We start from the raw sequence: 12,589 nt of genomic DNA, 5'->3' as shown, positions 1-12,589 counted from the left end.
AAAAATGACAAAATCGAAGCCATCTGCAAAACCCACATCACAATCCTCATCGAAAACAGCCTCTAAAAAGGCAATCTCCACTGAAATTCCATACAAAAAATCTCACAATCTCCTGGGTCTTCTCACAAAACCAGGAACCACAGATGTTTTCGACTCCATTATTAACATCATGGCAAAATCAAAGTACAAAACTTTGCTCACCGCCGATGCACCAATCTATTTGGCGACCCAAATAGAGTTTTGGAAGAATGCAACTCTTGAAAAACAAGGAGACATTGCAACCGCCATTCACTCCTCTATAAAGGGTAAAACTGTCCAAATCACGCCACAATCCATCTCCGAAGTCTTTCAACTCGATGACCAGGCAGGTAAAACTTCCTTCACTAAAAACGAGTTGCACATTGACTTCATTGAACGAGGGTATGAAGCCACAATGATGAAGAAACTAACCTTAGAAAAAGGTTATTTTCCTCCTGCACCCAGATTCCTATTTCATACCCTCCTACTGTGTGTTTCAAACAAAACCACTTCTTTTAATGAGATCCCTATAAAGATTCAAAATCTGGGATATGCAATTCTTCAAGAAGAAAATTTTAACTATTCTCGCGAAATCTTTACAGATTTGGTTAATAATGTTGAAACCAAATCATTCTTACTGTTTCCAAGGTTTTTAAGTTATTATTTTGAAAAGAAATTCAGTAAGGATGATTTAGCTTTAATAAACCAAGGTGAAATAACTGTAATAAACTACCTAACATCTGAAACTTTTTCACGAATGTTAGCACCTTGCAAAACACAAGCAGGGGTGCCTGAGCAGAATTTAGCAGTTACCACTGCTCCTCAGGTATCTGCTGCTGAGCCTACTGCTCTAGGTGATCAAAGCAACAGACCAACTGTTTTGAAACCCACACCTACAAAACCCAAAAGGCTTTACAAAAAGAAAAATAAAAAACCCCCCAAACCAATCAAAACGGCAACTCTGGAGGATGAGATACCAGAGTTAATGCTTGTGACAACACAAATGTCACAAGAAACCACTGCTGCTTCTTCCTCACAGCAGTTGGTACAAATATCTCAACCCATAACCATAACTCCTCCTGCTTCTTCACAAAAAGAACAGGTTGTACATAAAGGGCCACCACATTATGATGCTCTGGATACATTCGTTTCCATCATCCACAGCTCAATGCCCGGAGCAAGTCCGCTTTCTACGCCAACCATCACATCCACAATTCCACCAAAAACACAACTACTGTTGGATGCAATTGATTTGAACCAGGCATTACTCAGTCCTTCTCAATCACCTGTCAATGAGAATATGCCTCAACAAATGACTGAGCCTGCTGTATCCTTCATTGCTAACCCACCAACACAACCTGAGGAGGTTACACCCATTGAGTTACAAGTAACTCTTTGTGGTAATCCAAGTGAAGCAGCCACTACAACTGTTGAACCCACTGGTTTACAGTTGGACAGTGGTTACATCAATAAGACTTCCTTGGAGGCAATTCCTTTAATAGCACCTCTGCCAACCACCAGTGGATTTATTTATCCTACTGGCAACATCAAAAGGTTGTCAAGTGTTAAAGGAAGAAGACCCCAGTACCAAGAAAAAGGGGCATCAGTGGTTAATGTTTGGAGTAAACTCCCTACCTCTACCACTGATAAAACCACTGTTAGTGGGAAATCAGATGATCCCATTAAATTGGGTGATGATTTAAAGTACCAGAAATTGACGGCTCGTGTTGAAAAACTTGATAACTCTGTTGCAGAGCTCAAAGATATGCTCCAACAGTTGTTACAGGTACAAAAGGTACAATCCACTGTTGTTCCACCTCAAGCACCTGCTCTCCAACAGGCACCTGCTACAAATGAGCTCTGGAATCTCTTTCAAACTTTTCTCCATCATCAAGCACAAGTAGCAGATCAGCAACATGAAAACACATGTTCAAGAGCTGAGAAATGCTATGGGGTCTAGGTTCAAAGACACTCAGGCTGATCTCAAGGCTCTCAAAACTCAGATCCTGCATAACTCTGGCACTGCTCCTTCACCAGTGTTCTGCATTGATCAACTCCCCGAAGATAATGCCAAAAAGGGGGAGAAAATTCAGGAGTGGAGAAGGAAAGGAATAACAGATGGTCTCTACCTTGCACCAGAAAATTCAAATATGACCAAACAGATTCCTTTGCCAGATGGGAGTAAGAAAATTGATGTGACCACAAATGCACTTGCAGAAGCACTTGCATGTGTGAAAAGGGATAGAGAGGCCAAAAAGAAAGCCAGGGTGGATTATCCGGATCAGGGTACTTCAGGGTCAAGAGATGATGAAAATCTTATTGATGAAAAGAAGAAGCCTACAAGAAAAGTAAGGCTACCCAAATCCATTCCAGTCAGACGTTCAAAGTCTGCTCAAAAACCACCACCTAAAACAGCTGTTGTAACTCCTGTTGTATCAGCTGCTGTTGGTACTTCAGTAGTTTCAACATCTGCTCCCACTTCAACACACACCATCTCAACACACACTACATCCACTGCTTTACCACCATTACCACCAAAATCAAAATCACCTCCTGTCAAAAGGCAGAAGACAGCGGTTGTTATAACTTCTGCTGTAAAGACAACAGTGGTTGGAACACCAGTTGTTTCAACAGCTGTTAGTCTATCACCCACCACTGCCACTACAACCACCTTTCCATCCAAAACATCATCAGTCCCTCCTCAAATAAAGAGGAGAAGGCTAATTCCTAAAGATGATGTCTCTTCACCATCACAAACATCTTCAAAATCTTTAGCTCTTGTCAACATACCAAAACCAGTTCCACTTTCTTCAGTTCCAATGCACAAACCCTTACCTCCTGCAGGTGTTCAATTTCCTCTTGAACTGGAAGCAGTTAGAGAAGAAATAAAATCCTTTTATACTGAGGATGACCCTGCCAAAAGGAGTTTGCCTTCAATGAAAGGATATCCCTGGCCCAAAAATATTGATGAACATTTGAAGATAAAGGCCAAGCAAGCAGAGGATATCTCGAAAAGAAACACACAAGGGAAATCTGACAAAGAAGTATCAAGATACTACCAATATCTGCTCACACAAGTCAGTTCCTTAGAACGTTTTGCAAAGAATGTCAGTCAACAAATTTCAGAAAGAGCAGCTGAAACTTTGAAGAAAGACTACATTGAAAGCATTATGTTTCACAAAAGATACAAAGGAGAGAGACACATGTACAAAGAGTGGACTGTTCCTGAGCTTGAAGTTGAAGCTGCAAGAATTCAAGATATGATAAAAAGGAAAGTCACTCACACTCCTCCTGATTGGGCAAAGTTCAGAAAGAATGTACCTGATAAGCAAATGGAACTGAAGAGAATGAAAGAAGAACTGGTTGTTGCTGATTTTGGTACAAAAAGACAAATTGCTAGATGGAAAGAAGATGAGGTCAGGTCAACCTACAAAAGGTTGGAGGAATTAAGAAAGAAAGATCCAAAAATTCCTCAAAAACCTGACTATCCTGAAGCAGAGGTTTCAAAAAGGCCATCAAAGCTGCAAATCAGGAGAGCCACTACTCCAACTGGTAATGCCATCTACAAAAGAAGGAAACAAAGCCAGTTAGGAGCTGAAACAGTTCAAGAAATTCTTACTGGAAATGCTGTTGTAAACGAAGGCTTGTTAAGAAAGTTAAAAGAAGAACTTGAACAGGAAAACTCTGCTACCACTGCTCAGCCAGTGATGAACAGGCCAGCCTCACCAAATACTTCTGCAAATAAGCATCTCCCAAGAAACCCACCAGGATCAAAAATACAAAAGTGGGAAACTGACAAACAGACCTGCGTATTGACTTTGCTCAGGTCTGGAGGAGAAGTGGAGAAAATATCAAGGGAACAAGCTCTTGGCCTGAGTCTTGAAGATTTGCAGGATCTCCTTGATCTTCCACTTAGCAGGGATGATGAAGATACAGATGCCCTTAACTTTGAATTACAATTTAAAGGTCAGATAAGGGAGCTGTTAATGAGGCAATAAAATTTCCACAAATAATGAAGGGTTTTGGCATTATCTGTTCCAGGGGGAGATTGTTGGGATTGAACCCTATCAGAGGAACAGATAATTAAAGCCAAAACTGGATCAGAGCAGTGGATCCTGAATAAGCAGATGTTGATATACAAATCTCTCCCCTTGAAAGTGATTACAACTACTGATGACCTCCTATCTGCTGATCTTGCTAAACTGCTGACCCATAACTGCTGCTCAACTAAAGATCTGATGGAAGACTAAAGTCCTGCTGATTCAATCTACTGCCTTGAGTCAAGCACTGCTGATCCAGACAAGTGCTGCTGGGTTCACAGCAGTAGAAGGTTGCAGCAGCTGTTCTAAAGTCTGTTTTGTAATAGAATGTATTAGCAGTAGTTAACACAAGCAGTGTCTGTATAGATCAGAGGTTAGAGTTTGTTAGGAGGTTAGATGTCACTTTCATGGTGACGTCAGCTAAGATGCTCAGTAGTTTGCAAGTGCCTATAAATAGTTCAGTACTTTGTACTGTTCTATTAGCTCTTTGCATCATTCATCTTCTTTGCACGAACAAACTACTGAGCTCTGGCTGAGGGGGAGTTTGCATTCATTCATCAATCATTGTAATCGTGATTGAAATAAATTCAATCTTTCGGTTCATTGTGTAAAGATGTTTGATAAAAGTATTACTCTCGTTTGATTGTATGCAAAGTTTGTTTTCATCTTAATTTCCGCTGCACACTCATCCATCTTCATCTTATTTACAAACATAAAATACAATCAAAAACAAACTCAGGTCCAACAAACATAGGGGTGTGTGTGTTTCGAGCAGGGCCAGAAAACACGACACGAAAATAACCAGGAATTCGCAAGTTTGGGTTTAGTCTAAACGGGTTTGGGTCAATTTCAGGTTGAACCCGCGAAACCGTTTAGTTAAATGGGTTGGGTTCGTGTCAACCCGGTCTGGTTGGGGGGTTAACCCGTTTAACCCATTTATATAATATTTTACTTTTTATATATAATTTATGTCAAAAATCAATTTGAGTGTGTATTTTTATGCAATAACTATAATTAAAAAAATAAAAACTAACATAAATTTTATCATTAAAATCTAATTATATTATATACATTTGTGTTTTTTAGTAAAAAGTTAAATTTCAATATATTAACTTGCAAAAAAATATTAAAAATTACAAATTGGGGTTAAACGGGTAGTGTTTGGGTCAACCCGTGAACATTCGGGTGCATATGTAACTTGGCTGCTAAAATCACAAAGAAGTGTTGAAAACATCTTCATTTGGTGCAGACAGTTCAAGACGAACAAATTTAAATGAAAATTACCTTCTCTATCCGCAATTTGTACCCGAGAAAATAATGGTATCATCATCCGGACTTAATGTTCCTGCAATAGACATGTTGGTTCATCATGATTACCCGTTAAAATTCAGCCTCTTAATTTGAATATTATTGTTCATAAGCAGTTTCTGATGAATAAATTCAGCTGCAAGTGTTAATTCACATCCATCCATGGCAAAATTAGATTAAGCATTAGATCCTTTACCTAAAAGCTTAGGTCAGCGCCCTTTGTCAGTGTAAGTAAAGTAAAAGAAGAAAGAAGATAGATGGACGTATATGATAAGTAAGAGGTCAACTAATGCAAACTATAAGGAAAGAGTCACAGAATAGAAAAGTCTTAACGCTAGTGTCATATAATAACCTCAGAGCAACTTATTATCCAAAATGAAAGCCAACCTTGATTGGGTAACCACAGTGAGATATCTCATGACCAAAAACCTAATCGACCAACCTTGATTGCAAGTTTGCCTAATATTTAGTACTTACAATTATGGTAGTGGAATTATATGAAAGAGCTGGCACTCGATCTTAAACAATGAAATTATGTTTTTACTCAAATTCTAGAGTCTTCAATCACATCCCTTCAAAATAAAATTAGAAGTATAAAAATAAAATTAGAAGTACAAAAACATTTACAAACCATTATTGTAAATAAATGTTTGCGAGTCAACCAAAACCAGCCTGCTCGTTTTGAACCGTTAACCAACCTGCCCATCCAACCACGTACAAACAATATAATACCATTCATGAACAATTACTTGACTTTGGGTCCATTAGCCAACCCACCCATCTTACTACATCCTTAAATCATCCTAATAATACCATTTTTGCAGCATTACTGTCGTTTCGACCCATAACCAACCCCCCAATCTCACGACATATAAAAAACAGTATTACCACTCATGAAACATTACTAGATCTTGATGATATGCTTATTTTGTATGTTTAATGGAAAAATCATATATTTTTCCTTGTATTCTAATGAACTTTCCTTCAAAAACTAATTTTGAAGGAATTGAATAATTGGGTATAGAACTCAATAGAATTGCACCAGTGATTGAACATGTGAAGGGGAAAGAACGTTGAAATGGTTTAGTTTCTCTGCAAAAGTAGCAAAATCAACTCCCACATCTCCCACAATCCCTAAAATCATGACAAAAACACAAAGTATTCCTAAACTGTTCTAATAAAATATCATTTTTATAACTTTGATCACTGTATTTGCAATTAATTTAAAAAAAGAAACCCACAAAATCCATCTCATTAAAGTATGCTATGGTTATTACAAAAGTTATTTATGTAACAAAATTGTGAAGAATGGGATGAAAGTGATAACCTTATAGCAGCAAGTGCGTGTCCAAGTTCATGTACGGATACAGATATGATAGAAGATACACACATATATCCAATATCAGCTACTGGTATGCTATATTTGAAAACCTAAATCATATACGTAAGAATCAGAAAGGAAGGATGTAACTTTAATTTATATCATCTCTATTTTTCAGCATTTTGAGATCAGTGGAAAGTTTGAGATGGCTACCGAAGATTAGAATCCCGAGATAGATCCGTCTAGAATATTGTTAAGCCATGGCATCCCATTGTATAGATTCAAAGCCTTAGCTGATTCCAATAACATAATCTGATGAACATTAAATCAACGAAAAAGCATCATATTTCTGGTTCAGAAAGTAAATCTAGTGAGAATGTGAGTTTAGTACCACTATAACTCCGATCAAAGTGGTCAGGCTGAACCCCCCCCCCCCCCTAATTGAAAACCATACTCTCAACCACCTACAAATAAGCAACTAAGTTCAGACTTCTATTTCCAATATTAACCGCGTACTCTGACGATAGTTACTGCATTGTAAAAACTATACATTTACTGATATTACTTTATTTCTTTCAAGAGAAAATAACACCAAATACAATTCTCGACCGTTTAATAAGATGAAAAGAAAATGAGAATATATATTTATTTGGTTAAGTCACGGCTCATTATGCCAGATTCCAGCACAGTATATTATAAGTGTAGATGCCCGTGGTATAATTTGCAACGAATTGTGAGATATCTCATGACCAATAACCTAATCAACCAACCTTTGATTGCAAGTTTGCCTAATATTTAGTACTTACAATTATGGTAGTGGAATTATATGAAAGAGCTGGCACTCGATCTTAAATAATGAAGTCATGTTTTTACTCAAATTCTAGAGTCTTCAATCACAGCCCTTCAAAATAAAATTAGAAGTATAAAAACATTTACAAACCATTATTGTAAATAAATGTTTGCGAGTCAACCAAAACCAGCCTGCCCGTTTTGACCCGTTAACCAACCTGCCTATCCAACCACGTACAAACACTATAATACTATTCATGAACAATTACTTGACTTTGGGTCCATTAGCCAACCCACCCATCTTACTACATCCAGAAATCATCCTAATAATACCATTTAAGCAGCATTACTGTCGTTTCGACCCATAACCAACCCCCCAATCTCACGACATATAAAAAATAGTATTACCACTCATGAAACATTACTACATCTTAATGATATGCTTATTTTGTATGTTTAATGGGAAAATTATATATTTTTCCTTGTATTCTTATGAATTTTCCTTCAAAAACAAATTCTTTTATAGACACTTACTGTGTTAAATAAACAATAAATCACAAAATGGACGCGTCGGACAGGTTGGGTTATTGGTATTCAGGGAGAAACGACTCCAGTCGACCCTAAACACTAATTGCCCCGAATTTAGTATTCCTTTATAAGCATGTAGGGTGATGCAACTTTACTATGTGATAAAAATTGTATCATTTATCATAATTTAGGAAGTTTGTATACATAAATCACACTTTCGGCAACTTTTAATCAGTTTGATTTGCTTCTTTTTCTAATAACTAAAGTTTTTGTTTTCTCCTATTTGACTCCAGGTGAAGCATAATCAAAATCAACAATACTTTCAAGAACATTTGATAATAAATTTGTAAGTTGGCTGCTAAAATCACTAAAAAGTGTTAAAAACGTCTTCATTTGGTGCAGACAGTTCAAGACGAACAAATTCAAATGAAAATTACCTTATCTGTCCGCAATTTGTACCCGAGAAAATAATGGTATCATCATCTGGACTCAATTTTCCTGCAATAGACATGTGATTTGTAAATTATAATGGCGATTTCGACATGTAATTTAACATAGCCCTACCTTTCAAGGAAGAAGACACTTTGAGAAGCCTTTCGATGCCATATGACCTCCATAACCACCATGTAGCTCGAATGAAAAACCAACAGCAGCTAACTCAGCAGACTGAATAACACTGTTTTGAGTCAGCTGAGCCCGGCTTCATTTTACTAACCTGATTCACATAAAACAAATATTGTTAGCTCAGCAGACTGAAAATATACCTGAAAACATATATTAAACAATTCAAAACTTGTTTAACATAATGAAACTTGTTTTTTTTATTTTTGTAGTGACTGTGAATTCACCATAACCTTCTTCTGTTAGTGCAAAAACACGTCTGCCAAAGGTCGGCCCAGTGCAGAAACAACTTCTTTAATAACCTGATTCACATAAAACAAATATTGTTTGCTCAGTTCGTTTAAACTTCTTTGAAGTCGAGGAAATTGTGATATACACAGTATGCCGGAAAAAGTGTGATCTATTGTATAGATATAAGGGAGTTAGGTGATCATGGTATGCAGAGGTAAGTTTTGACCCATTAGCTTATGAATAGGTCGATTTGGGTTGGCTTTTACCTCAAACTGATCAAACGGGTCAAATAAGAAAGTAGCTTAAAGAGAACGGTCAATTGGGTCAAGTAAAAAAAGTAGCTAAAAGGGAAAGCTCAAACGGGTCAATAAAATAATAGGTAAAAGGGAAAGCTTAAACGGGTCGAATGGGTCACAGTGATTAAAAGTCATTCATATTCTATTTGTAACGCATAGGAAAACCTACAACATTATATTCAAAGACTTTGATCATAATTGAGTATTCGCATAAAACTTTTAAATAAATATAATGAGCTTGTTAATCATAAAAAATGATTTAAAAAGTGACACATATGCAAATCAACCAAGTTTTAATCCAAACCCATTCTAGAGCGCCCATCTTGCCACTTCCAATGATATGTACACATAGATAAGGAAAAGTTAATAGAAATGATGAAGTGCATAAACTACCTTCGAGTTAATCGTATCTCTTTTCGCTAAGGGTCTTCCCAGACTGAATAAACTTATCAGAAACTAAAAGCTTCAGTAACAACTCAATGACATATAATAGTCGTTATACACAAACACCACAAAACCAAATGATGCCCCAAATTTGTTTTAGCATTATTTGCTACAATTCCTTTAATAATAACAGACACAAAAAACCCCATAACCCAATACTTAAATTTTAATATATCTATTTAAATAATAATGACGATCAACTTACAAAACGTTTGTCAAAAACTTTAAGATACTCTGTGCATCCGTATCCTGCTCGTCATCTTCATCGAACATCCCATCAGTAGAAACATCACTATCCGACTGATCAACAACTTCAAAATCACCATCCGATTGATCGTCCAAACATGAAGATTAGATTTTTTTGGAATTTCAATAGTCAAAATTAGTAAAAACATCAAATCTATAAATACATATTTGTGATTATAATCAACGATAGTAAAAAAACAAAAGATTAAAAGTATAAAACATAAATCCATATGTTTATGGATTTTATTAAAACAACTAATAACAAAACAAAACAAAACAAAAAATAATCCTAATAAGTCGTTATACTTAAATACGATTCGATGAAGATTAAATGAAAAAGAAAACCATATCTGTAAGATGAAGTTGATTCCTGCAATTAAGAAGATCTGTGAATCAAAATTAAAAAAAAAACAGTAGAACCACCACCACCCAATAAAACGAAGCCTACATACCAGGCATAATGTTTACCAACAGGACGGATGAAGAAAAAGACCTTCAGCAAATCCAATCTGAAAAATTAACAATTAACATTAAAAGGCAAATGTTAATACTCAAATCAAACACACAATCGCAATCTAAAGGAACATATAGCATAAATCGATGAACAAATAGGCGCAGACGAACAAAGGAGATACCTGCAGGTTGGGTAACTAGTGAGTAATGGGTCACATGTTTATCAAATAACTTCCGGGGAATCACACAATATTTGATTGTAATCGCTTCGAATGAATGAGAGATTAAAATTGGGTCTGTCAGATGAGTAAAATACTGTCACACCCTGACTTTGCGGAAGCGTGGGTTTATTTGGTGTGACTTCTTAATACCATAGCAACAATCATAACAATGCTATATGATAAAAACATGAGAAATTCATCCATTAATAAAGTTTAGAAAAATCCCATTTTCAACAATCACAAAATAAGTTACAAACCTTAACTTGATTTAATTGAGTTCATGAAGACTTAGCAAAAGACTTTAAACAATACTAGGTTTAGGGATATGTAACCCGTCCAGGAAGAGGTTACACCTTCTAAACCCTAGATGACTTCTTTATTCAAACGCAACTTGAAAATACGTGCATACCATGCCAGATCCGTTAGTTTCCTGAAATACATGTAGTTTGAAAAGTCAACATAAAGTTGAGCGAGTTCATGTGTAAGTGAGTAGGTATAAACCTTTGTAAAATGTCTGTATGTATGAAAATTCCTGGTATGTAGCAAATAAGGAAAAAGAGATCACCATTGAGTTGCAAAGCCAATGATATATGTGAAGTGCAGTAGGAAGACTCAAACCTAGCAGATTTTTGCGTCGGGTACCAAGTCACCACCTGGTTCATTCAGCGGACTCAGGGGTTGGGCTCGCTACACCCAGATAGATCTAACGCTAAAGACCCTCGTTCCTATAATGAGGATTAATGGCCTCCAGTTCCCGCCTACCCACTCACATGATCTAAGTAGTAACGCTCCTTACGCTAACCATACCAGGTAAAAAGTATTTGTAATCATAGTAACATGTATTTTACCCCCGAAGTATAAAACTGAAAACAGTTAAGAGAAAAGGGGGACATGAACTCACTGAAGTGCGTCTCGAAATAGTAATCTCCCAGTCAACCTGCTGCGTGACGACCTACACGTACTAACTTCTATTAGACGGACGGCCGTGCTTTGGCTTAAGGTTTAACGTTTTTGGGAAATAGTTAGACAACTATTTCGTATTTACACTTCGTAATTATGTATTAATTATATTCCTTTCCAAGGATGGGGTCTTTAATATATGTGGGTTTGTATAATTCCAAGAATATATTATTAAGTCTCACTTAATAAAATATATTTTATTTTATTTGTCTAAAATCTTCTACTTCCAAAATATAAATATTTTTCCCAAAAATATTATATTTTACTTTATACAATTTCCCAAAATAATACTTTGTCAAAATACACCATTAAGAGTATTTTCCGAAAATACGCGCGTTACATTTTAGAGTTTGCGTTGTAAAAACAATACGGATGTAACTTAAATATTTATTTGTGAGGGCGTTGGTATCGTTTTGGAGTCGTATTTTCATGATATATCAAGTAATATTATTTTTACCCTAAAAATAATATATCTTTAGTTCACAAAATAATCACGTAAGCACACAAGCGTTTTATTATGAAATATATATTCTCAATATATATTTAACAAGTTTCCTTTACAAAAATCCACCTCCGACACTTGGTTATTTTGTAATAAAAACCATGGCGAAATTTATATTTTGAAAACAAGTTGACATTTGGACATGCAAAATACTACTTATATCGATTCAGTTTTAAAACATAAAATTGGGCTGTTTTCGGTTATTTTATTAAAACATTTATCTTACTCCAAAAATTTCCAAATTTTTACAGAGTGTCTGCTATGACCAAAATATCATTGTGTAAAAATATCGTGGTCCAGATCATCACCAATATTTTGTAGAAATTCATTTTCCGGACTGCATTCAGATATACCTTTTTCTGACTGCAGTTAACGAAATATTTTATTTAAAATTAATCGAGAGTCCGATTTCCGAAATTCCAGTTGGAGGTTCACGGCGACAACAGTGACCATCTACAGTATAAATTTTATGATCTAACTCTATGCAGAATTCAAGTTATGACTGAAAATATGACTCTCATTTACTGCTGTAAAAATGCAGCTTTAGCTGCTGTTACAAATCGACGCTTTAAAAATAGTAAACAAAGTCCAAAAATTATGATTCTGGTGCC

The 12,589-nt window shown here is 35.9% G+C and overlaps 1 long non-coding RNA gene across 1 annotated transcript; it reads right to left on the bottom strand.

Annotated features, from left to right (window-relative positions):
* Positions 1-8,767: 8,767 nt before the first annotated feature.
* Positions 8,768-10,084, bottom strand: LOC110874533. The gene is made up of 3 exons (XR_002556031.2): positions 9,802-10,084; positions 9,546-9,588; positions 8,768-8,927 (listed from the first exon to the last, which is right to left on the bottom strand). It is a non-coding gene; the product is annotated as an uncharacterized LOC110874533 (long non-coding RNA).
* Between the last annotated feature and the right edge of the window lie 2,505 nt (positions 10,085-12,589).

This window comes from Helianthus annuus, chromosome 9, assembly GCF_002127325.2.
Source record: "Helianthus annuus cultivar XRQ/B chromosome 9, HanXRQr2.0-SUNRISE, whole genome shotgun sequence".
NCBI classification, from domain to species: Eukaryota; Viridiplantae; Streptophyta; class Magnoliopsida; order Asterales; family Asteraceae; genus Helianthus; species Helianthus annuus.
Note: the sequence above shows the minus strand (reverse complement) of the source record. Positions and strands in the feature narration are given on the sequence as shown.